At 32.9% G+C, this 27,711-nt stretch overlaps 1 pseudogene; it reads right to left on the bottom strand.

Annotated features, from left to right (window-relative positions):
* LOC149552330 (uncharacterized) overlaps positions 1–13,344 on the bottom strand; it is a 47,524-nt pseudogene extending 34,180 nt beyond the window's left edge.
* Between the last annotated feature and the right edge of the window lie 14,367 nt (positions 13,345–27,711).

The raw sequence follows: 27,711 nt of genomic DNA on the forward strand, positions 1-27,711 counted from the left end.
TCTTTAGTATCCTCACCCATAACTTGGGTTAAAGCAAGTGGTTCCTGACCTTGTTCATCTTCATCATCTTCTACTTCTTCACCTTCTTCTTCTTTTGTCATTCCCTCACAAAATTTGGCCTTTAACTTCTTAACAAATTTTTCTTTCGTTTTCAATGTGGAGGCAGTCTTTAACTCCATATCCACTTTTGATCTGACCACATCATAGGTTCCAAAATGTGGTGCACTTTTTTCCACTTCCTCAGCTAGTAGGGTAGTTATAGCTATTGATGCTTCATCTATATTTATTTCATAACCAAGAAGTCTTAACCACCTCACTCTTGGTATGTCAACTTGTATGTATGTACAATCAATATCTACAAGAAAACATACATCATTTACATGTTTCTCTACTAGGGAAACTAGTATTCTCATCCTTTGCTTCATTGATCTCTTAAAGTCTTCAAAATAGATAGTCATTATGGTCTCAAAATTAGCTCCCATCTACTCTATACATTCATTAACTTGAGCTATTATTGACCTATTTATTTTCCATGCCACTTTACCAAAAGAAGGAAACTCATTCTACACATAAAAGAATATACAAATCAAAATAGCACCAAATTTTCATTGGGCTCCCTTGGTTCTCTTGATTGCTACTAGATTCTCATTAATCTATTGCAATTGCAATTCTGCAAGATCATAAGTATGATCCTTTTTCATCAATTTATAGAATACATCCATTGCAATGCAAGGCACACTGTTAAATTGACTAGATTGTTAGAACTTATGTGCAATGAATCTAAGAAAAAATCAACTAGAGGGTTTGAATGGTGTCAATTGTCATTCCTCTCTTGTTCCATTTGGCACCAGTATTCTTCTTAATTGCCTCCTTGGCATCACTTTTGAGGGTCTTTGGTTGATCTAGGGTTGGGTACCCTGTCACTCTATGTACAATTCTCTTTGTGATTTTCACTAGACCATCCTCCAACCATAAGCTTCCGTCATGTATTCTACTAAGTGCTAGCCTGATCCATTCAGTCTTGAACACTCTAGGTAATTTTAGGGCATGTGTCAAACCCTTATTTTCAACAATTTTGTACTCTTCTTTCAACACTCCATTTTCACACAATTTTTCATAGGCTTCCCTCATTTCCATTTTACCTATGGCTCAAATCTTGCAATTGTAACATCTTCTTACATCCTAAACCATAACTACCTTAGGGGGTATAACAGATAGGGCTCTAGCTAGGTCATTTTTATAAGCTACTTTGAGAATTGGCCAAAAGGCAGGTTGTTTTACTTCATTGGATACTAGTTGGACCTTAAATGGCTCCTTCTCTTATGTTTTCCTAGAGCTAGAAGCCATTTTTGTAATCTAGGGTTTATGCACAAAGAAAATTTGAAACTGCATAGCTTGACACAAACATAAATACCTCAAAATCAATGAAACCATGCTAAAATGTTGTTGAAATCTACTTAAACATTGGATTCTCTACTATGAATTTTCTCTGCACACTTTCACATCTTTTCTCTTTGTTCATGGTGAAGAAGAATGATTGAAAATGTGATAATATACCCTATTTGCATTGTATTTAATGCTTAGAGCATTTACAACTATCCACTCAACTTCTATAAGATTTCTACATTTCTTGGCTTCCATTGGCTTTTCATCACTTAACATCCATAGGAGTATTGTTCACTCGGCTTCAACTAGATTTTGTCTTTACTTAGCTTCCATTACCAACTCAGCTCCAATTGATCATTCGACTTCTACTATTTTTGACAGTCAACTTAGTATGTACTGTGATTTTACTCGGCATCTAAGGGCAACTTGAAAACACTTGTGAAATCTTGAAATGTTAACATTGCATCTTTATTGATGTTTTTCTCTTCCTTTCAATACTTTTCTTGTTTAGGAACTAATGTATGATAAAATTTTGTAAATTAGTCCCTCATGCCTTCCTTTTGTTCAATTTGATGAAGTGTGACCACTTGACCTATTAGGTGAAGTGATCCCTTCATTTGATGTGATACTCCCATATTTCTTCTTCCATGTCTTATTCATTTCTCTTCTGATGTGTTCAACATCTACATTCTCTTTACCTTTGTTGTTCTTTGAGTTGGGTGCCTTTGACCTTGTTGGGAAATTCCTGCTAATATGACCAGTCTTTAAGCAACTAAAACATATGGTTTGGCTCAATCATCTGTTGTAGTTTCCACTAAAATGTGTCCTTATGCAATTTTTAGGAATGTGTCCATATTCTTGACAGTAATACAACTATCCTTGGTGTTGTAGTCCCAATTGTAGTGATGTCCATGGTCATTTCCTCTTCTTTGGCTGATTTGGTGTCCACATAGGCTTTGATCTGCACTCAAAAGCCCTATGTCCATACTTCTTGCAATTGTAGTAGTGACCTTCAAATCTTGGTGTTCTGATAGTCCTAGTCCTGCATTCATGTGCTTGATGTCCTTGCTTTTTGAACTTATGATAGTAACCCACATTCTTATGTTTGTCATGCTGATGGGTATTTTTGCTCCTACATACATTAGAGGTATGTCCATTTTTACCACATAAATGACAAGTAGGTTTAGTGTTCTTATCTTTGTTACTCCTTTCTTCTACAGTCTTCGATGACTCTCCTTGTTTAGTGCTAATATATCCTAGTCCTGGAGTATCATTGCTAGCCCTTGGTGATTTCACTAGCTACTCAAAGTACTTAATGGCCTCATTGGGTTTTTTGAAGCTCTCTATAATTTCCTTCTCTCTTTTTAGGTCATTTTTTAGTTGTTCATTTTGCATCTTCAATGTGGAGATCTCAATATCCTTGACATTTAGTTCATGATGAGGATTCATCATCTGGCTTAAGGTGTCTAGCTGCATGTTTGAAATCCTTGTTAAGTTCAATTGACTTTTCTTCCATTTTTTTGACAAGATTTCTCGTGTCTTATTCTAGCATAGCCTTATCTTCAATGGCTCTTTTCTTCTATTCAGTCACCTTACATAACATCATAGTTTGTGATTCTTATTCAATCTTGAGTGTTCTAATTTCTTTTGCTTGAGCTCTACTCTTCTCCATTAGGTCTACTATTGCTACATCAAACTCTTTGGAATCTCCATTTGAAAATAGTTTTGAGGTGTCAATATCCTTATATTGTGTATCATTCTTAGCTATGGCAATGTCTTTTCTTCTCTTTAGGAATTTTCTCAGTTCTCCCTTGGCTTCTTCTAAAGTGTGTAGAGCAAGTTGTATATCAATTTCTTGATTCTCAATGATCTTCCCAAGTTTCTATACTTCCATTTCCATATCTTTTCTCCAAGATATAAGGCTCCTCCTTGTGAGAACTTAGCTTTGATACCAATTGTTGGAATTTAGAAGTGGGAAGATTTACTTCTAAGAGTGGGGGGGGGGGGGGGGGGGGGGGGGGGGGGGTGTGTGAATCAAAAGTAACTAACTTTAACTTCATTAAAACCTTTTAACTAAAAACATTCACATGCATCTAATCCATCTAATAAATATGAAAGTAAAGACATGCATGAAAACAAATAACACAAGATTTGGTAACCTAGAAACCCTCCAAAATGAGAAGGTAAAACTGGGGTGGGGATTACACCCACAAAGTATCACTATAGCAATATGTAATTGTTTAAGGTTACAAAGTTTGATCACTTCCAATGGTCTGCCCTATGAAAGGCCTATCCTACTAAAGACTTTACACCCTCTTAAAAGTGATTTGTTTAAAGGATTTACAAACATTCACTTGTAATGTTACCCTATTAAAGGTTTTACAATCTTGTTAAGGATCTACAATATGGTTATTAAACCTATATAGCTATTAGGCCAACCTATCAATATAGGATTTCCATTCTCACAATACAATGGTTAGAAAGTATAGAAGAATGTCTTGACCTGATGACTTATAATCCTCAATTTTTGATTCCATATACTTGTTTAGTTCTATCTTCTCTGATCTTTGCTTGATCTGATATGTCACTCTTTGAAACTCTGACACTCTATTCTTGATCAACTAAATTCTACAATGTTGTTGTGATCTTCTCTACGTCTTTACATCCTTCTACACTTTTCTATAATTCACCCATAGACTTCTCTCATCCATGCATACAATGGGGTTTTGTCCTCCTTTTAAAAATTTTGAAGACTTAGGGTTAGGTATGAATCTATGATCAATATTTACTCTTTATTTCCTGCTCAATTCTTTCACTTTTCCTATTGGTTGCATGCCTTCTCCATTTTTCTTATTGGCTACATGTTGATTACATAGGTAATGCAAAAGATTTGATCTTATCTTCAGGATCCTTCGAGATTTATCCTATGTCAACTTCAAAAATGGTTTACATCTAAGTTTCTGAAGATACAAACTCATGTGATGATTTTGTGTTACTCGGCACCTACTAATTGTTGATGCTTGACACATATAGAAATTCTATCTCACTCGACTCCTATAGTAATTCTATTTTGCTTGAAATCTATACTCTGGTTGACACTTATAGTGACTTGACATCTATAGTGACTCGTCACTTGAACTTCACTCGGCACCTAAAGATCACTTGACACCTATTGTATTACTAGCTTGGCATACACTATAGCTCGACATATGTATTATACTCGAAATTATCTTGAGAATTGGGTTAAGTGTGTTGACACTCAATTGTCAAAACTAATCTGAGACTAACAGTTCCACACCAAGGAGGTCAATATTTTTGATTCACCTAAAAGGTGAAGAGCATACTCTCCTACTCCTTAATGTTTCCCCAAAATACACCAATCAATGTTAATTAAGAACACTAAAGAGTCAAGTATCCCACCCACTTTCTTGATTCAATGAAGGGTGAAGATTTCCAATTCACCTAAAAGGTGAAGAGAATACTCTTCTACCAATGATGAACCTTATTAATAGGTTTTATGTGCCTATGAAATGAAACAACTAGTAAATGTCACACATAAAATGAAATAAAGAAGACACATAATTATTTATTTATTTGGGAAGTGATAGAACAAATGTTAGCAACCCTTTTTACTTTTGAAATGTTTCCTTCACAGAGCAAGAAATTCTTACGAAAATACAAGGTTAGGGCATCAAATAGATAATGAAAACTGAAACAAAACTCATTAAAAGAAGTGTTAGGACCCGTAAAAAATTAGACAATAAAAAAGAAATAGAATGGAAGTAATATGATATCTAAGAATGCACGAAAGGTTAAAAGCACTACAAAAACCTCAAAAGTGCTACAAAATTGAGTAAAAGCACTAAAATAAAATATAGATGCAATGAAAGAGAGTAAATGTACTACATAATGATTAGCATGAGAAAATTTTGCTTAAAAAAACTTCTGTGAAAATGCATTATGAAGTTATTCAAATGTGTTACAAAAATATGCAAATACTCTACTTAAATATTCAAATGCTCCATAGAAACTTTCAAATGCTCTACATAAATATTTAAGTTCTCTATAGAAAATTTCAAATGCTCTATAGAAATATTTAGATGCTCTACAAAAATACTCAAATGATTTATAGAAATATTCAAATGCACTATAGAAACATTCAAACACTCTATAGAAACTTTCAAATGCTCTACATAAACATTCAAATGCACTACAGAAACATTCAAATGCTCTACAAGAACTTCCAAATGCTCTACAAAAACATACAAATTATCTACAAGAATATTCAAATGCACTACAAAAAAATTGAAAATGTACTAAAACACCCATAAAATAACTAAAACACCTTGCAAAAGGAAGATGGAAATATGCAAAGTAAATGCCTTATAGAAATAAGAATATGTGTTGCAAGAATACTCAAATGCGTTGTAGGAATACTCAAACATGTTGTAAAAGTGCTCAGATACACTTTAAAATGATCAAATGCATTACAGAAGTGATCAAATGCACTATAGAAATTAGTTAATATGCTAAAATCCTATGAACAAAAAATATTATAGTAATAGAGCAAAAAACTAGAAATTATGAAGAAGTACTAAAAAACTAATTACATGCGCTAAAAGACCAATCAAAAGTATTGTTTTAGTATTAAAAAATGTTGCAAAAACCTACAAAAGAATTGAAACAAAGCATAAAAGTGCCAAAATGCTATGCAAAACTATTGTTTCATCTATTAACATAGAAAATTAAAAAATGTTAAATCTAAAGATGTAGAGCTAGAAACTACTTCTAGCCCCACGATGGGTGCCAAAAATGTATGTCTAAAATGTGGGCACACTTCTATAAGCCCTTATACTTGAGAATACCCAATGATGAAGAGCATCCCAAGAGGTGGATTATAGCTTCCTATCTGTGAAGTGAAAGAGCTATTAGAGTAGAACCCTTGCAAGGTGCATCATAGAATGAAATACTCAAATACAAGAGCAAGGATGCTAGTTTCAATATGCAATGCAATACAAATGCAAGCTCCACTAATGACAATGAAAGTATTAAAAAACCTCCCTACTTAAGCTATGTGAGATAATCTAGAGCATAAAGAAACACAAACTAAGAATGCCATGAAGCTATGATGCAATTAAAATGAAAGATAAGCTAGAATGCAAGAATGCTCCAACTAGTGCTCCAAAATCAACAAGAAAACCTACAACATAATGTTAATACAAAGAATAAGTTGAGAGAATGAAGAGAGCCTTTCTTTTAAAGAAAAATATATGGTTGATGTTAAGAGGCATAATCAAGGGTGAAGAATGCATCTTGACTGATCCATGTGCACAAGCATCTCACCTAATTAAGGTCAATGATTGACTTTAAGAGGAAAAAGATGTCTAGAAGAGAATTAAAGTTGTTTTGAAAATTAAGATTCCTCTCACATAGAAAATTATTCCCCTCATGTGAGATAAAAAGCCTTTTATTTTTATTTTTTAAAAGGAATAATATTTTTCATGTGCACACTTAGGATAAGTGGGATTTTAGAGACTTTATTCAATTAAAAGGGAGTAAGTTCTTTTAATTAAATAAAAGACTTAGGATAAGGTGGTCAAACCATAGGTTGCAATCAAACAAGTAGCAAAGGGAATATTTGATCAAGAATAAGAAATAGATAAATTAAGAAAAAAATCTAGGAAGGGGCTCATAGTCTAGATGACCATTTTTGGGTGATTACACTTAGTATTTTAGAAGTCATAAATATACATATTTCATTTGAGGTCTCTTTATTATTATCTTTAATAGGGTCTTCTCACAACAATGTGTCATGGACATGAGATTACTAGAACATCCAAGAAGCCCCTATCCCCCACCCCACCCATAGAGAAATTTTTTGCAACCACCTTCAAAAAAACATACTTTTGAGTTCTTTATTTGATGGTAGTATACATATAGCCTTCAATTATCACTTAAGTTTGAAATATTTGATTAATTAAAGAATACCTTTTGTATAAGGTTACCTTCGCATGAAGTCATTATTTTTTTGTCAAGCTTATAATCATGCTCAATAATAATTATATTGTTATTTTGAGGGCTATATTTCTATAAAGGTATGCAACACAATGAAAAAAATGGAGAGGCAAAAAGATGACATGAGAAAATTGAATGCCACATCATGTCCCTAGATCTTTGATTGAGAACCAAAATCCCAAGTGAGTACTTTATTATTTTGGTAAAGCAATTTTTGCTTATTCCTTGCCATTTTAAAAATCTAGTTTATATGTTTCAAACCCTCATTTATATCCTTTCAAATCCTAATTTTTTATTTTTTATCTATTTTTGGGAAATGTAACTTGTTAAATCCTTTTGTAGGTTAATTTTTGTACTAATAAATTGCATTTATCTCATTTCCATGTTCATAGATTTGGTCCTTTAGTTTTAAATTCAAATCTAGTCATATGTACAAGATGGTCCCTTATCAACTTGTCATCTATTTATAACATTTGCACCTATGCTTTCTTACTGAAATGCGGTTGAGTCAAATATAACTATATAGTACCCACTCAATTTCACCATCTATCTATTATCTAAACCCATTAATGGATCCTCCTTGAATTTTAATTTACTCTTAAAATTATTATTTCCTTTATCATAACATCATGATGCATTATGGACATGAGGGAGGAGAGTGTTAAAGGCACAAAGGAGAATAGAGAAGAGGAGGGTTTGGAGAGGAAAAAGGGAAAGAAAACCATCACTATAAAAATGTCAAAAAATAAAGAGGATTCTAAGGATACTATCAAGGGTCAAAAAAGAAAACATCTTGAAGCCAAGAAGGAGAAAAAAGGGGTCGAGGGGGATGTGTTAGAAGGAAGCGAGAGGGATGATCAAAACCAAGGCCTTGAGGATTTTGGTACCAGCCGATACAAGTGCTTGATTACTAGTAGAGACAGCAAGGTGGTATGGAGAAATTCTGACACTACCTCAGCGAAGATGGGGTTAAACAGAGAATTAATTAGAACTCAAGTAAAAGAGGATGATGAAGGAAAAATAGTAATGGAGGAATTAATCAATCTAGCCCTATTTATTTTCAGTGATTAATTAGAACTCAAGTAAAAGAGGATGATGAAGGAAAAATAGTAATGGAGGAATTAATCAATCCAGCTCTGATTATTTTTAGTGATAATGCTAAGGAGCAACCAAATATGGACATCATCAATAATGCCAAGAACAGTGTTGTTGATAATTTTTGTACTACAAAATGGATCTCCAATACCTAAAGTACAAGGTGTTCAGCCTTGAAAGAGAAAACTATAGCTTAAAGAATAGAATTGTTGAGGAAGAAAAGAACAAGATGACAGGGTGCAAGAAGTCATAAAAAGGGTTGAAATTATGGAAAGATCCATGAGGATCATTATAGAACAAAGCTACAATAGCCTTAAGGAAGCTAATGAAAACATTAAGATCCTTAACAACAATATGGAGGATCATAGAACCAGTAAGAATGAGGATCTGACCTCCCACAACACCAAGGAAAATGGATACCACCTTCCTTTCTACACTCTAATTGGAGATCCCTCTATCCTTTGTAAGAAAATCACTTGGTCTAGATGTTGATTTGTGACTATGATACATGTACTTGTTATGATTTGTTAAGAAGCAAAAGTTTGGAGAGATTTTTGGTTTGGTGATTTTCATTTGTTGCTCGATGGTTTGGGGATGATGAGATGCTCTTGGAGGCCTTTCTTTATGGCCTAATTCCTTGTTTCTCATTTTCTATAAACTCTACTTTTCATGCACTTGAGTTCATGTGGTAGCTATGAGTTTTACTACTGCGTGGGCCCACTCTATCTCTCCTTACCTTTTTCTAATGGCAGTTTGACAAAAGGTGATTTGTGACCTTTTTCCACATAGTGTATACTCATTGGCCACAAAATTCTTTTATTAGGACCAACCCTTTGATCCAATGATAGTGACTTTTTTATCATCCTATTTTGTTTTTGATGGCTAGATTAATTTTTTATGGTAGGGGTCATTTTTATGGCATTTTTTTGCCTCAACAACCATTTGCTCATCAAATTTGGTCTTATCATTTGCTAACATCAATGCCATGTCAGCATTGTATTAGCACTTCTGTCACCTCGTCAAGCTCTATTTTGACCTACCTTCACATTTTTTCTCATATCTTGGGCATATAGACTCCATTTTTTGCAAATGAGATATTGCTAGAAAGATAGTTCAGAGCTTATCACAATGGTACAATTAGTTTTTAGTTTTGATGGTTTTTTCTGTTCTCAAAGTTAGGGGTATATTATTGCACTTTGGAAGAAATATCTTGAGCATCCAATCTCTAATTTGGAAAATAATTATATCTTTACAAAGGTCTTTTCGAGATCTTTCTAATGATGCTAGTTGTTTTTCTAGATTCTTCTCTAGGCACACTATATTTAGTCTTTTGCATTTTTGCATTCTAGTCAATATCTTGGTTGTTTCATGTCTAGGGATCAATTTCATTACTTCAAATGATTTTTCATGACTTGTACTATCTATTGTATTAGTCTTATGCCTCTTCAGGTCTATTTAGACATCATTTGTATGCATTATTGAAAAGACACTAAGATAAAGTGCCATATTGCATCTGTATTTTTATTTCAATTATTTTTCCTTCTAATTCAAGTAGTGTCATCTAAGGAAACTTGTGCAGATTATTGTATTCTTAGCATTCACCAGATCTTATGCCTTATTATACATACACTACTCTGATAAAGTGTCATGAGGGTGGGGGGGAGGTTGACATTTTTCCTTTATTTGCCATATTTCTTTGTCCATTGAGTGTCCCTTATGTGACATTAGCCTCATGATGTGTTTGAGGTTGATCACCTCAGTACACAGATATGTACTCTTTTGTGCACCTTGATCATGATTCCTTGACATGCAATTCTTTTGGTCCACTTTTCAAGTTGCTTGTCACCTCACCTTTGTCTGCATTAGGGAGGTTCTTTTGCTATTTCTCATGCTTCCTTAGTCTGATTGATCACCTCTTTAGGATTTGGTATTTCATGCCATTTGTATCTTTGTGTTTAGTTATTTTCCTTTGTGTGCCTTCTAATTAGACGCAAATTAGATTCTTCTCTACTTGGTCAGGTTCCATTTCAATGGAGGTTCTTTAGATCAATAGTTACTTTTGACAGGGCTTTGTAGCTTCTACATGCTTCAGTGGTGTTCTGCATGATCATTTTTTGTTATGATCTTCTAGAACATTCCCTATTTTATAGGCTTCTTTAGTCCTTCACTAGTCTTTTCAACATTATTTCCATCTCTTTTTGGATTTTAGGGGTTTTCCCATGTGGTTTTCTCTATTTCTCCTCTTTTTAGAGATTTGGTTGTGCTTGGATACCTTAGCAGACTTTGTCGTCAAGACCCAATTCTACTTTTAGCAATAGTTTCTAGGTTTTTGAATACTCCCTAAGTTTATCTTAAGGGGTGTGTTAGATTAATTAGATATTTTATAATCAACTCTAGTTTTCTTAAGCTAAACTTTAGGGATCTAATAATTAAATTTTTTTCATTATTATGATGCAACCTAAGTTAGACCTTTTTAAGATTTTGATCTCCTTTATAAGGAAAATCTCTCCTTTTAATTATTAACGAATTCAATTTTGATTATAGCAATCTCTCCTTTTTCTCATCAAGAATGTCTCATCTATGGATCTAGTTATTTCAGCCTCCATAGTCTTTTGCTTCTCTTTTCTATGATAGGTGTTTGCATTTAGGTGATTCTTGGGAGCTATGGGGTTGATCTTTCATGAACTTTAACAATACTTAAAGTGGTCATAATAAATGGACAGAGTTATAGGAATTGATATAAATTATGAGATATAATATCATTGAGAAATAAAATTTATTGAATACTAATGTTGATGGCTTTATGTGCAAAGTATAATCTTGTAATCTCGGGCATAAGGATGAAAACCACTAAGAAGAAGAAGAAGAAGATTGTTGATAAAAAATTATAATAGAAATATTTTTGTTTTAGATTACGGTAAAAGAAAGTTTTGAAGGGACCCTAAAACCCTTTAACAAAAAACAGAAAGATAAAGCAATACAACCCAACCAGGAAAAAACCTGCAACAAACTGAAGAACAGTATCAAAATCAGGTTTTACAGGGACCTGAAACCACTAAAAAAGTCCAAGAACAAACTAACCTAGGTTTTATAGGGACCTGGAACCACAAATAGTCTAAACTATAAAAAACCAAAAACTAGGACCAGAGACCCCAACCAACGACCAAAACCAGACAGGCACCAAACCAAAGAACCCACCCCAGAGCCACTATTGTAGCTCTAGGATCATTTTAGCTGCTTCCTTACCAATAGCAGCAGTCTCTTGAGTGGAAATAGCATCCATAGTAGCAAAAGCTTTCATAGCACTCTTCCTCAAGCTCTGCCTTATTCTTTTGCTCGAATTCTCAGCCGAAATGATATCTTCATTCGCCCTTTTGCCCAAGTTAGCAGCAGCTGCCCAAATACTCAATGTGACCTATTCCATTTTAGTGCTACTCTCCTTGATAAGCATTGTGAGGTTTTTCTCATAGTTTTTAAGTTTTTTAGGGATGTCTCCCATCTGTCCTTCCATATGACTAAGTTTAGCATTGATAGTATCCAGGTTATGTTGCAGAATTTCCACCTTTTTCTTCAAACCCATTATTTCATTGTAGATCCAGGAATCAACCTTGAGACTAGTTTCGGCTTTCTCCTTAGCAGAATGTAGGAAGGTAAGCATGGTGTCCCTCTACATATCATCACAATCATCTTCAGTAGTCTCGTGTAGGGGGGAGCAGATATTGTCATTGATATCCTCCATATCTGTTTGATCCTCCTTTCGACCCTCGGCATAGTCCTCAGGAAGAGCAGAGTCCTTCCTTTTTTCTTCCTCTATCCCCTTAATAGGAGAAGCAGTAATAGTTGTATGGTCCTCCTTATTCATCTCAGTAGGATTCCCAACATTGTTATCTTCCACTTTATTACCCCCACTAGAAATAACCTGGTTACCCTCATTATTAGATTTACTCTATTCAAAATTACCTTCACTATTGTTTTCCTCTTTTCCTTTTAATTATTATCTTCAGTCTCCAGATACTCGTCCAAATTGGAACTTAACTCTCTAGTTTTAGTATCATCCTCATCCTCAGGTTTCCAATTCTCACAGGTTTTCGAATTTTCAGTCTCAGAATCCTCATCCTCAAGAACTTGAGAGGCAAAGGGTTTCAAATTCAGAGTATTTTCTTTCCCTTTAACAGAGTCACCCTTGTTTCTCTTAATGGGCTCTTTCTTCTTGTCCTTAGAGGGAGAAGAGGCAATGTGCTTGTTTTTACAATATCCCTCAATAAGAAGGATCAGACCTTTATGAAGAATGGGTCTGGATTCCTTTTTCTTATGGGCTTCTAAACTATTAAGTAAAGAAAACCACAAAAAGAAGGGGAAAGAAATTCTATCTTTATATCTGAAATGATTTAAAAAAATAAAATGACATTTATGAACTCTTTTATTTCTTCCATCAAGTATGAAATACTCACTGATGTAGCAGAGAACATCCCTCCAAATCTCCTTTATCTAGTTCGCATCAAAGAAATCACCATTAGTTTCCAAAAGCTTCTCCTCTTCTTCCATTTTTGGAAACTTTTTGTAGGCAGCATTTGAAATACTAGTTTTCTTGGTGAATTTTATGCCCACCGTAGGAAGCCCCATGATCTCAGCAAGAAACTCCTCTGTAAGTTTCACAGTCACACCATGGAGAGTGACTTTGTCATTGGACCAATTCTTAAAGAAAGCCATAGTGATGTTTGGCTTAAAACCATTGAGTCGCTCCATGTAACGAGTCACATTACCTTTCTGCAAAATTTTCCAAACATCCTTGCGAGGCTTCCATGCCTCACAGTTTTTTGGTTCTTGTTTGCGCGGTTTGCCCCCCATCAGTAGAGAATAATAAACACATTCAAACCAAAAAAACCAAATGCAAAGAATGAGAGGGTTATAAAGAAATCTATTTTTATTCCCACCAAAAGAAACACCTTTGTTCAGAGAAACGTGCGAACACCATGTCGCATTCATTTGAGTGTATTTCATAGGGGAAGAAAATCTGGCAATAATTTTATCACTCCACGAAATCATTAACTTTCCAATCTTTTCAAATCTTACCCACCTTCACATAAATAGCTTCATAATGAGTAATTGCTTTGAGATCAACTTGATTAGTTAGTTCATCGGTCCACCTCACCATTTGCCCCGTTAGGACAGCATAGTTGGCAACCCAATCAGAAACACTGTTGGCCTCCCAAAAGGTATGAGATATGACAACTTTTTCAAATTTTTGAATAAGGTATTTAATCTCCTTGATAGTGGCTTCTATCAACCATGAGATAGCACTTTTATTATTAAGGATATTAATAATATTTAAAGAGTCACCTTCCAACCATAATTTTGGACATCCCAAATCCACTACAATTTTCATAGTATAAAGGGTCGCCGTAGCTTCAGCAATGTGGCTATTAGTTTGACCTATAGGGATAGCTATAGCATCTTTAACTATTCCCATATGATCTCTCAACACACCTCCACAACCTGCACTCCTCGGATTTCCCTTAGTAGCACCATCAAAGTTTCCTTTTATCCAACCATTTAGAGGGGAGCTCCAGGTGACATTCAATCTTGGCTTATTAGTTTGAGTCTTAGGGTTTTCAGGAAACATAGGATTATCAATAGGAAAGGTTTGATTAGAAATTTTCAGAGATCTGAAATTCTCCTTACAAGCTCTAATAATATTTTGACCAATCACCCATCCAGGAACCTCTCTGTTTCTAAAAATTATATTATTCCTTTCTTTCCAAATACCCCAGCAGAGATGAGGCAGAGTAATTTTCCATAGAAATTGAACGTCAAAATTCTTGGACGGGCATTTCCAGCTTTTAAAAGAAGATTCCACATTGTTATGATGAACCCAAGTCAAGTTCCAATACCTTAGGATCTCAGTCCAAACCATCTGGGAATAAGAGTAGTTCAGAAACAGGTGATCTCTATCTTCAAAACCATTCTTACATAAAATACACCTATTCACCAAATTTATACCTCTTTTCTGCAAGTTATCAAGGGTCAGAATTTTATTTTGAAGCAGGACCCAAAAGAAGAAATTAATTTTAGGAATGAGACCCTTAATCCAAGCCTGAGACCACAAAGGATGATATTCCTTCTCCTTTGAAGCAAAGAGAAAAGAAACCTTGTATTGCCCACTAGGATCAGCATACCAAATAATCTCATCCTCAAAAGAAGGGTGGAGAGAAACAGAATTGAGAGATAATTGGATGTGATAGAAACTTTGATCAATGTCCTTCAAGTTAACCCAGGAATCATTCTGCCAATAATGACTAACAAGAGTGCCATATCTTTGCTTGCATAAGTCAACTTGATTATCAACTTGATTCCTTTAATTTGTTAGTATATTCTATATAATTTTTTTTTTTTTTTTTAAGGAATGATTATAGTCCACTTCATTCTTTCCTTAATCAACCTACACAATTTTTACCATTAAACTTTGAAATTTTATGCAATATTTAGATTAGTCATCTTTTACATAAGAGACTTTATATGCCCCTTCTTGTATCATTTTTCTTTAATTCTAGAATTAATATAATAATGATGAACTTATTGTCAATAGAGCTCATGAGAATCTACCACCTATTTTCTCAAGTCAACAAATTAGGAGGTAAGGCCCCTTCTTCAATTAACTGATTGAATTTATATTTCTATTAATTTGTTTTTTAGTATAGCTTATATACATTGATTTTTGGATGTTTATTCAATTTATGTGTTGTTTTATTTATTTCTAAATTTTATTATTTTTGCATTTTGTGCCTAAATCTAGAATTACTATTGTGTTATTAAAGGAATGATTATAGTCCACTTCATTCTTTCCTTAAGCGACCTACACAATTTTTACCATTGAACTTTGAAATTTTATGCAATATTTAGATTAGTCATCTTTTACATAAGAGACTTTATATGCCCCTTCTTGTATCATTTTTCTTTAATTCTAGAATTAATATAATAATGATGAACTTATTGTCAATAGAGCTCATGAGAATCTGCCACCTATTTTCTCAAGTCAACAAATTAGGAGGTAAGGCCCCTTCTTCAATTAACTGATTGAATTTATATTTCTATTAATTTGTTTTTTAGTATAGCTTATATACATTGATTTTTGGATGTTTATTCAATTTATGTGTTATTTTATTTATTTCTAAATTTTATTATTTTTTCATTTTGTGCCTAAATCTAGAATTACTATTGTGTTATTTGTGATTTAAGTTTTGTTGCATGGAAGCTACAACTAGTACTACAAGTCTAGTCATAAGAGTGATAACATAAATCATTGAAAATTTAAGAATCTGTTTCATATGTAATAATTATTAAGAATGTTTGATTGACATTGTGTTTTTCATTCAAGTATGATAGACCCCAATTAAGTTATTCAGTTTCAAGGTATTTTAAAGGAATTTCTATTAAATTAATTAATATCTTTGAGAATGCAATTTAGAATTATTTTCTATTAGTGTTTGGATTTAGGTGTGTGTTTTCATAGAAAAATCTCCCCACTTAGTTCACTATCTTTATCTCTTTGGTACAAATATGCAACTCTTCTCATAAGCCTATAATCCTAAAATTGACAATTAGGAACAAATTAAGGAAATTAATATAAACTTCCTTAAGGTTAATTTAAGTCAATTAAAAAAGAAAATTGTCCCCAACTCTAATCCATAATTTTAATGTCCATCACCTTAATTTATGTAGGCTACGGATCTGTTGTACTACCATATGTATCAAACTTTCCATTTGGAGTTCCCTTTTTCAAAAGTACCTATAATTTATTTTGATAAACTATTGGGCATAGATCTACCCAATGGACAAATAAAATTCATTGGTTGGGATAAACAAGACATGCAAAATCAATGATCTAATTGTTGAAGTGACCAATGGACTACTACATGATGATATTGATGATCTAATATTTTCTCTCCATATTATATTTATAAATAATGGAGAACTTATTCAAACCCTTAATTGTAGCCTAAAAACCTATATATGGCGGTAATTTTCAGAACTTATTATCCCTTTGTAAATAAAAACTAGGGTTTGGCCCTATGAAGGATATAGGGGTGTTGGCTACAACTTGGATTCACCTCCCCAACCTTCCTTTCAAATATTGGAATTATGGGGGTTTTAAAAGGAATATTGAATTATTTGTATTCTTTTGACAGTGGATCTAGAATTACCCAACACAAATCTAGGCTTATATTTTACAAGATTTGTTGCAAAGTGGTGGTTAACTATGTCCCCACTTATATCACTCTTCATTCTAGATTTGTTTCTTGGGACCAACCTATTGAATATGAATATTCAAAAGATTATTTCCAAGTATATAGTGTTGTTATGTGGAGCCTAATCAGACTCAGAGGCTAGTTTTTCCCACTTCCTTTGATGCAGTTCTCCCCCCAAATTTTTTTTATAGGGGTTTAGGAGTAGTACCCTCACGATGGGTTCAAGGGGCAATACCTCTTATAGCATCTTATGGTAGAGCCCAAGGTAGGGACTTGGGGAAATTTCCCATATGCGCTCCTTCTCATGATATAAGAAGGGGTCGAGGGGAAATAGCCACAAGGCCAAAAATGACTTTATTATTAGAAAAGGTGTTAGGATTTATTTTTCTATTGGATGACATATTCTAGCTCTAATTTTGTAATTGTCGTACATCTTGTATAAAATGAATTAAGGTTATAGATTTCACATGGGATGATAATTTAGTGAATTCATGTACCAGTATTGAGTTGCAAGGGATTATAGATTGTAATTAGGTTGAATCAATTGATAATAATATTGGACTCGATGCTCAGTGGATGTAGCCCAAGGTTGGGTGAACCATGTTGAATCTTTGTGTTATTGGTTATATTTCCATGTAACTATCATTTCTATCTCTCTAATAATAATAAATCAAAATTATGGATCTCAGTAGTAAGTGCAAAAAATAGCCTCTAAAGAAATAATAACTTCTTAGGAATATTAATCAAACTATCAAAAGTTTGAGAGATCATTTAACTAGAAAGAGCTACAACATCTTCAAGAATGAAGAGGTTTATAAGAATCATATGTTTAAAAAAAATGATAATTCCTCATCCAAGACCATGCAAGTGAATTGAATTAACATGTATGATTATTTTAATGTTGATACAAATTTAGTTTCATCTTAGATACTCTAAGATAAGGCAATTGATGCCTTAAAAAGGGTGGCTCCTAAAAAGAGAGAGGAAGATGGGAATCAACATATAAGTATTCTAAACTATTAGACTTGATAATAATGTGAGAATGGACCTTAGTTTCTCAAAATCTAAGTAGGCCAAACATAATAGTAGGGATACAATAATAGTTCTTAAGAAACTAGAATATTTAATGTATAATATAGAGAGTGTTAAAGGTTTGAATAATATTGATGTAAGATCCATGCTACTTGGTGTAAGCCCAAAAATAAATAGAATATTGTTACCCATGCTTAGACTATAGTTAAGAGTAATGAGAAAAGTATTGTTTCTCATGTGGGTAGCATTTATGTAAGAATATTGATGTAATCTAGTTTACTTTTATGGAATTATGATAGTATTTTAGTTTTTTTTTTAATTTATATGAAAGTAATTTAGTTTACCTTTTTACTAAAATTAGAATTTAATTCAAGGAAATAATGTGAAATAAAATCTTCTTTCTTTTATTTTTGCAAGTGTGTTAGATAGAATGATTCCAATCCATTCTAATGTAGATATAGTAGATTTGAAATAAATTCATACGAAGATAGTGGATTCCAATTTCTTATGATTAGTTAAATCCTTTGGTATAAAATTTTAAGATTTTTTTTATAATGGAGCCTATCTAATAAGAGACCAAAAATTTTGCAACCAAAATCTCCCAAATCTAAAATAACCTTACTATAGGCAACTTTCAATATTCCTAGATTGATGAAATGGAGATAACTTATATTTAAATTAGCTTCATAGGAATGAAATGGACTCTAAATTATTAAACTTATCTAAAAAAATTCTCATAATGGATCCTAGCCAATAAGAAACCAACAACATTCACAAACAACACCACATTTTTGAAACAACCATATTCTTACAATTTTAACAAGCCTAGACTAATGATAATTAGCTAGAGATGATGTGAGAATTATAAAAATAATGAAATTTTCCCTCCTATAATGCTCAAGACTCTTTTAGCAACTATATATAAATTTATCTTAAGATGCCTAATGTCCTTTTCAATAGCTACTATAATGCCCTGCCTAGAGATCCTTGGAACAAGGATAAATAAAAGCCAAGATATATATTTTTAAAACAAGTATGGATTCACATGACAATTGACGTACAAGGACCACAAAGATCACAATGGAAGACTTAAATAATCTTGATAACCAAAAAATCTCCAAATGCCACTACTAATTGACACACTCAAACTAAAAGACAAAAAACAAAGAAAACAATAGAACAAATAATCTTTGATTTGTTGAAGCCTAGAAAAACAAGCAATCCAAAAGGGTACTTGAAACACCAAATTGAATTCTCCAAAAAAGAATGGATACACCCCCTTTTTTTTGCACGAGAAAACATAACTGATAGTCTCGCATAAGGAAGTGCAAGCATCCATATGAAGAAATGTAAGCCTTCATGAAAAACAAAGAACTCTTGTATGAGAGAGTAGAATCTTACACAAGGAAACACAATAGCAAGCAAGGAAAGCAAAATATGAAAATATAGGAAAAAAATTTCTCCACACTGAGGAGTACTAGATCCATAAATCAAGGCTTAAACACTCGAACACAAGAAAGGCATAACAAAAAAGCAACTAACCATCTTAACCATAGCAGTAAAGGAAATGCACTAAAAGAAATAGTGTAATGAACGAACATTAAAAAACTCATGCATGATTCCTCCCAATCATATTATCATCATGAGACCTTAAAGGTCCTAGCCATCCTCGACACATAACATCCCAAACTACCAACCAGACAGTCAGAGCTGTCTTATGAGGGCATCACTAGTAAAACATAATAACATCATAAGAATAAGGAAATCTAACATGTTAATCTAGTAAAGAAATAGATACTCCAAATAAGTAAATCACATCATCTAATCATATGCTAAACATCATAAAATAGGGATGTGTCAAATAAAATAACATCAACTAAACATAATATCCAAGCATTCTAATGAAAGCATAAATTAAAAGGAAGCATACTCTGGAATCCCAAATATACCAAGTGAAACATCAAGCACCAATTGCATTAGAATAATAGATCATCTTTGTACACTAGTCCCCAGTAGTGGTATAGGTAGCTATGCCTCCCAACCACATGAAACCCATAAGTTCACTCCTGTTGTGTTGATGGACATCATGATCTAACCACAAACACACATAAAGAAAATCTTCATGGCTAACACTCACACTAGACAATAAAGATGATTGAAACAAAGATCATGAGACAATGCAAGTATAACAAGTCCTAGTCAAACACTCAAAGAGTTACTATGTAGGAACTTGCTTGGAGGGGAAATAGCTTGGCATCGCATAGCCCAAGCTATTAATGGTAGCTTGCACTCCCCAAGGAGGAGCACAATCCTATGTCCCAAACTTAACTGAGTGCTCATGACATTTTATCATCTTAAATTTATTACCTAGTCAATTTATTTAGTTATCACTTTTTTAGAACTTCTTTACACCAACCCTCTAGGCATAGTGATCACTAGGTTGTGAGATAGAAGCCCCCTCTATGCTACCCTACCCTACCCATACTGATCCAACAATAAGTGCCTGTAGGCATGCATATTTCCAACCCAACCCCAAATGAAAATGACTCCACCAAAATAAAAACTAGAGTTTAGGCCTTGTAAGTCACCTGAAAAATGCATGCGCATGTGGTCATGTGTGGCACACCACCATCATGAAGATCATAAAACAAGGGCTAGATGAGAAGACAAGAAAAATAACACTCAATCAAATACAAGCTCAGGAGGATGGATGTGGCATGTATCCCAATGTAACAAATAGGTATAACAATGGCCTGATTGACATCCTACAAATAATCCAAGTCCACGATCAACATCATGCCAAGAAAATTAGAGAAAATTGGGTAGCATGTAAATCAAGGTAAAAACTACAAAACTTCAAAACTTCAAAATAAAAACCCAGCTGGTCTTAGGGAACAAAAGCCAAAAAAATCCAATAAAATTTAGGTTTAGACACTGTGTGCAAAGATGACCAGCATGATAGTGTGAAACCTCAAAGCCTCATCCCAAAAATTGAGGAAATATTCATAACCAACCAACCAGGTAGAACTAGCAATCAAAAATAGAGGAAACCACTAGTTCTTAGCCTCCTATCATACAACTACTAGAAATAGAAATAGAAATGGAGTTGAAAAAAAAAAATGGGAGAGCCCTACCTAATAACTAAAAGGGCTAAAATGGGAATCAACCAAATAAAATAAATACCTGTGAAAGCTACTAAAAGCCACGAAAAACCATGATCTCCCTAAGGTGGATCCAATGAGACTGATCTCATGAAGATCCCATGCCTAGAGCTTTCACAATGAACACAAACTCAATCCACCAAAAGAGGATTTTGGCAAAAGCTCTCAAATTTCTAATTTCCAAAGGTGAGAACTGTGGAATTAAGTTCCTCTTTGGATACTTATTCACTTTACGAGTGAATAATCAATTTGGGTAACTAACTAGGAAAACTAGTTAAACCCTAAATCAACCCAAATGAAATAGGTTATTCCAAGTAATTGGAATTCATGTATGGAAAAGCTGCCAAAAGTTAAAAATCAAATAAAATAAAGCCCAAAAATCCTTAAACCAAAGTCATAGAAAGCCTTAATAATTTTGCAACACATGTGAACCTCTAAATGCATAGACATGCTTGTAGGTCTAATCACATAATGTAAATGAGTTTGGATTTAATAGTCACTAGAAGGTTTAATTTAAATAATTAAATATGATACATTGACTATATAGGGGTGACATTGGTAAAATATGAATAGTTGAATCACTAACTCCATGTACCATAATGACCAGGGATATAATTCTTGCTCACTAAAACACATGATCAAGTGTAATTGCATATAATAACATAGTCAAAGCAATAAATGCATTAAATAGCCTGATTTAACCATTTATTCAATTATATTGAAATAATCCATCTACATCACTTACATTCAAAGAAAGCATAACAAAGAAAGAATGAAGTAAATCACCATAGCATTAAATCCAACATATAACAAAATCAGAGGTATGTCCAAATATTGGATAACCAAATATCATCACAAAAATATACTGTCATCTCAAAATGGAATGATTGTGCAAATATGATCAACTATACAACATAGTAATCTAACATCTATGATATTGGAAACCGAAGTATAACATCTAACCCTTAGGTAATCTCAAATGTAAAAATAACATGAGTAACAAGTATCTCTCGAATCAAAATATAACAATGTACAAACTAAAAACATAAGAGGAACTATAGCTACCTTTAAATAACAATGTCTCACATTAACCTTGATTGTTTCTCTTACCTCTCGTTATTTTTAAGTGGGATTTTACAGACACGATAGTTCTCCACATTGATGTATATGCATTTTTCATGCATTCCATGATGTTTTAATGTTCAAATGTTTATTATAGGTCATTTGAAGCTTGTCTCCTACATAAGATAGTGGAAATAGATTTGAATCTTCTAAACCAACTCAAGAACCTCTCTATTTCCTTCATATTCTGTCTTTCAAGTTCATATTTTCACCACAATATATATTTTCATAGAGGCTATGAGATGTACTTAATTGGAGGACATAATGTGGTGTTTTTAAAGAGTTTTATATCCCAAACATATAGTTTTCTATTAAAATAGAGCTAGTTGTGTCCTACCAATTAGTACCTTGAATAACAATGATAGTTTAAGCTCATCTAGTGATGGTAGATACCTATGGGAGTTAGATCATGGGGTTTTTAATAGAACCTTGGTTGTAACCATCTAATTATATTCATAAATAAATTGTTAAATATTTCAAAATATGGTACATAATTGGTACAAGAAAGTTATGATCAACCTTTTAAGGTGAAGGCCTAGTGTTTCTAGGTTTCATTATAGACCAGATAGTAGATGAGTTGTTTTCCCTTTAAGTATTGTAGTAAGTTATGGATGATAGAGAATGTTTATGTTTCCTTGATTATTTTATAATTTCAAATTTTTTGATACTTTAAATCAATGATGAATGGATTTTGTTAAGTTGAGAAGACAATAATCTTATTATATGCCTCTTTTATGTGATCAAAAATCTTGAATGGAGTTTGGATCAATAAGTACTGATAGATTTTAGTTTGGTGTTGTATGCTTTGTACCATATTGGTATTATGGCCTATAAGGTATAGGATAATGGATTTGTGTTTCTTATTATTTGGTTGTGTACTTGTTCCATCTAGCTATAGGAAAGAGGTTTATGATGTTGTTTTGGATGCATAAGAGGGTATTTTTCATGACCTATTATTTATTTATGGAGGTATAAATTAAATATTAAGAGGGTGGGGGGTGAATCAGAATCCTTAATACTTTTTCACAGATTTATCCACATCTTTCACTAACATGTTCATGTAAAAAATTTAATGTAAATTTGATGTAAACATGTAAATTAGTTCAATCACATGCATGAAAGTAAAAACACATAACACAATATTTGTTACCAAAAAACCCTCCAAGGTGAAGGTAAAAATGGGGTGGGGATGACACCCATTAAGGTTACAATGTTTGACCATAAAATATGATCTACCCTATGAGGAATCTATCATGTTAAAGACTTAAGAGACTATTAGGTCTCACCTTGTTAGAATATTTAACACCTATAAATAAGTAAAGACTCTGTTAGGAGATTTACAAAGATCTATTAAGACCACTTTGTTAAGAGATTTACCCTAATTCAAGTTTGTTAAAACTAATTTGGTACCCGACTCTCAATTTTCTCTACAAGATGTTTTTGAGTCTTTTCCTTACTCACTGGTCCTCTTCTCTGATATGATAACACTTTTCTTTCCCTTTCACTTCATTGCATCTAAATAGGTCACTTGCTCTATTAGATGATAACATAACACTTGAATGACTTTAGATCTTCTCAATTCTTCATACCATAATAGATCATGTTATCACATATACTCTTCTCTTCTTCTTCTCCCTCATCAAGTATATGATCTTGGTTAAGATCATCACCATTTTAATATTTCCATAAAGATTTTTCTAGATGGTTTCATGTTTTTCCTCTTCATTTTGATTGTTTAACATACAACATATGTATATGTGATCCACATCATGTAAATATTCTATAACAATCTCTTTAAAACTTAAGTAATCCTTCCAAGTCAGCCTCATAAACATTTTACCTCAAAATCTATTCTATTTATAACTTTTATGTAAAATTTATGTTGCTTGGTCTTTACTATCTCTAATGCTTGACATTGCTATTGCTCAGCCTTAGTTAATCTTCTAATGCTTGACATATATTGTGCTCAGAATATACTATATTTCTCAGTACTTTGCATACTTATAATTCACTTATTTGTTGATGACTATTTTGATCTCTAATTTGCTCAATACATATAAAATTACTTTGTGACTATACACTTACTCAGTACATACTATCTTATGTACATGACTCAACCTATATAGAGTAGCTCAGTCTGAGTGATGACCATCTAACTCTATCTTTTAAATGACTAATTGGTTGATACTAATAGACAAAAATGGTTAGAGATACCAAAAATCTTCCCCATTGGTATTAGTGGAAGAAACACTATCATATTTACATCACTTTTTCATATTGAAATATATACAATACAATCTGATAAAAATGAGCTCTCCCACCAAGTCTTATGACTTATAAATAATGAATAACAAATATATTTCACCTTTATACTTCACTTTTATATATTTCTTTCCACTTTTTCAATTCTCTTCTCTTTCCCTTATGACTCTTTTTATTTCCCCCTTTTTTATGAACATTATATGTCATTGTTGCAAGAGTTGAATGTGTTGAAGTAATCCATATGTTTCAATGAATTACTTGTGCATACTGGTAATCATGGTCAATATATGATTCCATGTGGTTCTTGCTACCTCCAAAATTTGATTCTGCAACTATAGTCTTGCAACTAAATCAATTAAACTCTTAGCCACTGATAAAATGTGATCTTTTGTGATAAGATCCTAGGCTACTTTTAGTTCTATCTACATGACCTTCAAATGAGGTATCATTATTTCCTGCATTGAGATCAATTTGGATCTCATGTTGTTGTTAGCTAATGAAAGCTTAGCCAATGTGCCTTGAACATTTAGTAGAGTATTATAGTGATCAATGCTAGATCCCACTAACTCAAAAATAATATTGTTGGATGCCTTCATCTCTACCTGAGTCCAATCTAATTATGCCTAAATATTAGTGGTAAAACTTGGAATATCTAAAAAAATTGTGTACAAATGTCATACTCTCTATATAAGTTCAATTATAACTTGTGCTTTATCTTGCAATAGCACTTTCTACTCAGCAATAGTTATGGAAACTTTGTCCACAACCTTGGTTTCAAATCATCTTTCTAACTAATCCATTAACTTCCCATTGGATTCTAAATTCTTAGCTTTTACTTGATCAATTATATTTACAAGTTGAACAGTGATTGGTGTCCCTTCATCAAGATTTTGAATTTCAAAAGCATCAACAAAAATATGATTTACATCTTGTAATACATGCTTCTACTTTAGCTCTTTCCATAGCTCTTATTGTCTCTTTTTCTTCTTCAAAGTTTGTTGTAGCAAAATGTTTTTCTCCAAGGTGATATTTTCCAAATCAAGTTGTGGCATCTCAATGATTTCATCTAACCTAGCCTCAATATTTGGTGAAACATCTTTTATTTATTTTCTTTTCCTATTTAGTGAAGGGGTGATGCTGCTTGACACCATCTTAGGAGTAGGTGAGGAGGTGTCACCACTCAGTCTTTCTTGTTCATCCATGCTCAAGATAAAAATAGTCATACTCAATTCATCCTTATTTGATTCTTTTCTTTCCTCAAAATGAGGTGCTGAAAAAATATTATCATTTTCATTTATTTCTCTATATTCACCATCTCCCTCTTCATTTTTGAGCCTTGACTTCTCAACTTCTGGAGTGTTAGGGGTGTCGACATGTATAGAAGACAAGATGCCTTATGGACTTGGCACACGTAAGCTTTCTCCACAATGGTATTCATCATCAATGTTCATATTCTCTACCTTCTTTGTGGTTAGTCCAAAAATTCTCTTCCACACCAACTCATTTTTTTGCCATACGAGTTCCTCCTTATTTAGCAATATATAAAAATGTTCAATATTTTGGGACAAATTTGTTCCTATACTACTCCAAAAATGTGTCATTTTGATCTTGTGACATATCAGGCATAACTCTGATTAATGTGTTAGTTCTTATCTATTTTTCCACTTTCTCTACTGATTGTCATCTTCTCTTTATTATTTCAAAGAGATATTGAAGTATCTATCTCTCTATTCCACTAGGATCTAGCTTGAAATTTGACATCATCTCTATCATAGCCTCCTCAATTCTATTCTTATCATCATTATCTAGTGTGTCATATTTCAAAAATTTAAAACTAGATAAGCTTAGGGAACTTTTATGTTTGAACATACCTCGTCAATAGACTTTTGTTTTCTCTAATGTGGTCCTCTGACCAATCTTCTTCTTCTAGTTCTTGGTGCACTTGACTTAGTAGTATCTTCTACTCTCTACCTTGCAAACTAATTGAAATTAGTAGCTACCCTAGTCCTTAGCTTATTTTATGGTGGAGGTGTGACTTCTTGCTTCTTCAATGTTATTGATCATTTTTGCTCGATGGAATGTCAAAAACTAGGGCTTTATCCTTGTCACCTTTTTCTTCTTCTTCTTCTTCGTCATCACCACTATCTTTTTCTTCATCTTCACCAAGACCCTGTGTAATTTGTAATGGTTCATTTCCCTTGCCTATAATGCCCAATTTAGCTTCTAGGTATTCAATCATCTTCTTACTTTTCTTCTCTTTGGAAGATATATTGATGTTCATAATTATCCTTGATTTGTCTCCCTCGTATCTTCCAAAAGTTTCATCCTTAGCATCTATTTCTTCTTTTAATAGTGCATCAATTCTTGCACTTACAACATCACTATCTATCTCATATTCAAAGCTTTGTAACCATGCCTTCCTCGGCTTAACTTCTTGTACAAATGTGTTGTCCATATCAACAATAAAACATATGTTACTATGATATTTTGTGATCAATTCTTCTAGAATTCTAATTCTCCTTTTCATTCTTAGCTTGAATTCATCAAAATGAGCATTCATTGCATTTTTAAAGTTGTCTCCTTATTAAGAAATAAACTCATTGATTTTCCTTACCACTAGTTTTTCTTGTTCCCATACAACATTACCTATACCAGGAAAATACTTTTGGATATAAAATAATATACAAATAATTAGGGAACCAAAGTTACACATTAAATTCTTTGCCTTTCTTATTGATGACAAATTTTCTACTAGTTGTAACATTTTATCTCAGCAAGATCATACTCATAATGTTTCATCATGATCTTCCATGCTTGGTCCACATCCATAAATGACACACTATTCAATTTGCTTGATTAGTAGAATTTGTGAGGAATGAATCTTTACTAAAAATTCTATAAGTGGATTAGATATTCTTGTAATGGATAAACCATTTCCATTCCACTCATCTCATGTATTTGCCTCAATTTATTCTTGGCTCAAGTGTTGCATGGTTTTCTTCCTATCTAGGGTTGGATAACTTGTAATCATGTGTATCATTTTGTTTGTGATCTCCACTAGTCCATTTTGTAACTAATACTTCATATTATGAACTTTTCTCTGGATAACTTTAATCCATTCAATTATGAAATTCCTTAGAAATTCTAGGGCATGAGTTAACCTTTTCCTCTCAACAATATGAAATTCATCCTTCAAAGTTCCTTCATTGCACAGCTTCTTAAAAGCTTCCCTAATTTCATAATCTCCAACTTCTCTAATGTTTCACATATAATAGCTTCTGACATCATGGATCATAATTATTTTAGGTGGTATTGAGGATAATGCACCCATTGAGTCACCTCTCACAACAATTTTTGGAATAGCACAAAACTTAGGTGGAGGATAGGTGTCA

Source organism: Cupressus sempervirens, chromosome 6 (genome assembly GCF_028749045.1).
Source record: "Cupressus sempervirens isolate cs-2001-9-10 chromosome 6, ASM2874904v1, whole genome shotgun sequence".
In the NCBI taxonomy this organism is placed as follows: domain Eukaryota; kingdom Viridiplantae; phylum Streptophyta; class Pinopsida; order Cupressales; family Cupressaceae; genus Cupressus; species Cupressus sempervirens.